The sequence below is a fragment of the Quercus robur genome, chromosome 2 (genome assembly GCF_932294415.1).
Source record: "Quercus robur chromosome 2, dhQueRobu3.1, whole genome shotgun sequence".
NCBI lineage: Eukaryota > Viridiplantae > Streptophyta > Magnoliopsida > Fagales > Fagaceae > Quercus > Quercus robur.
In genome coordinates this window covers 53,172,812-53,175,012 of record NC_065535.1, presented here as the reverse complement: position 1 = coordinate 53,175,012, position 2,201 = coordinate 53,172,812, and the positions used below count along the sequence as shown (strand labels likewise).

General features: G+C 36.8%; 1 long non-coding RNA gene across 1 annotated transcript; it reads right to left on the bottom strand.

Annotated features, from left to right (window-relative positions):
- Positions 1–428: 428 nt before the first annotated feature.
- On the bottom strand, positions 429–1,877 carry LOC126713982 (uncharacterized). Its single transcript, XR_007651512.1, has 2 exons — positions 1,572–1,877; positions 429–711 (listed from the first exon to the last, which is right to left on the bottom strand). It is a non-coding gene; the product is annotated as an uncharacterized LOC126713982 (long non-coding RNA).
- Between the last annotated feature and the right edge of the window lie 324 nt (positions 1,878–2,201).

The following is a 2,201-nucleotide window of genomic DNA, read 5'->3' as shown; positions in this document are numbered from 1 at the left end:
AGGGAATCGGGTTTTTTCCCGGGGCCCGGACCCGCCCCAGCCGGGCCCCGTGGATCCCGCGGGCCCCGTTTAGGGCTTGGGCCCAGTTCGTGGCCCAACCAAAAAAAAAAATAAAAATTTAAGCCCAGATTTATTTTTTCTTTAAGTTCAAGCCCAGATTTATTTTTGCCGTTCAAGCCTGCATATTCCAAATAAAAAAATTTAGCCCAAATACATTTTTGCCTACATTCAAACCTACATATTCAAATTCAAGCCTAAATAACGTGACCCAAATGCCAAATCATAAACTACTAATCATAAATCAATAAATCACCTGTTAATTATAAATCTATAAATCAATAAACCATAACTAATATCATAATCATAATTCAACAAATCATAACCAAGATTTTAAATCAATAAATTACATAGATCATAACTAAAATCACTAGCTAAACATAAAAATAAAATAAATCAAACAAGTCCAAGAAATAAGTATCAAAAGTTCAACGAGTCCAAGAAATTAAAAAGCTACAAAATAAATCCCACAAGTTTAGAATAATTACAAACCAACATATTAATCCAACAAGTCTAAGAAATTAAAAAAAAAAACTACTAAATTAATACAAAATGTTTAATCTTCATCAATTGTGATACAACTCCCATCAATTGTGGCACAACTCCCAGATTTGTTTGTGTCTGTGTTTGTGTCTTCCATCTCCGTTTTAGGCTCTGCATTCCCAACAAACACAAAAAACAAAATTAACAGAGTTAATTTGAAAATCTCTCACAAAATACAACAGCTCAATAGTTAACAAACCCAATAACAGTATAACATCACAAACACCTTAACCCATAAACCAAACCCTCACCCACCAAAAACCCAAATAAACATTATTATTATCATCACAACAAATTCAATGAAACACCACACATAAGACATTAAAACTTCACATATCCTAATTATGTTAAATACACTGCAATTCCAATATTTTTGTGAAAAGCTCTAATGGGATTAGTAAGTACAAAATTATGTTTAAATATTTTCACTAGCGTTACAAACTTGCTTTTGCATATAGTAAACAATTTAACCAAAATAAAGTAAATTGTGTAGGCGTCCTGCTGTAACAAACTAACAATGGTATATTATTCACTCAATAAAACTAGATTCAATCACCATAAACATTTCAAAAAAACACATTTATAGCTTACAATATCAACAAAGAATTTAAAACCATACTGGGTCTTTCTATTTCTAAAATTCATAAATGAGTAAACTAGGAGAGATACAAGCATATAGATTATGCAAACCAATATTTACAATAAATTCAACAATAATTCAGTTATTGACTAAAACATAATAATAGCACTTTCCTAGATTTTCCCAGTTACCAAACAAAGATCAGAGGGCTTTTTCTCACAAACATAGATAGTATTATTATCAAAAGTAAAGAAAACCCAGCAGATATACAAAATAGAAAAAAACCCTTTCAACAACAAAGATATTTAAGACAAAGCAGTTAAGGAAAAGAATCAAAAGATAAAAACGAACTTCACGGACTCAGTGAAATGAAATAAGAAATTAAGAATACCTGACTGACTGCTGAGCTGAGCGAGGGAGGGAAGGCTCACGGACTCAGTGACTGACTGACTGAGGAAGTGTGTGAGTGAGGGGGGTCGGACTGAGCTGATCGGAGTGAGGAACTGTTGGACTGCGTTGCGCGTTAGGCGTGAGGGAGAGGGAGGAGGGAGGCGTGAGGCAGAGGGAGGTGTGAGGCGTGAGGGAGAGGGAGGCGTGAGGCAGAGGGAGGAGTGCGGAGTGTTGGACTGGGCTGCGCGTGAGGCGTGAGGCAGAAAGGAGGGAGAGGGGCTGCGGCAGCTGAAGAGTGAAGAAGAAATGAGGGATTAGTTAGGGTTAGATTATAGGTTTATATATATATTAGGGTATTTTTGTAATTTTAGGTACCAGGTTTTTAAACGGGTTTTATACGGGTCGGGTCTCGGGTCGGGTATGGGTTTTTTTAATAAAACCCGGACCCGACCCGAACCCGTTTCGGGTTATTTTTTTAAAACCCATACCCGACCCTATTTCTAATCGGATCGGGTAAAACCCGGCCCATTAGGGTCGGGCCGGACCGGGTATCCACGGGTCGGGCAAAAATTGCCATCCCTAAAGAGGACATGTTAGCTATTAGTGAAGAAAAACTAAGTTGCATAATTTG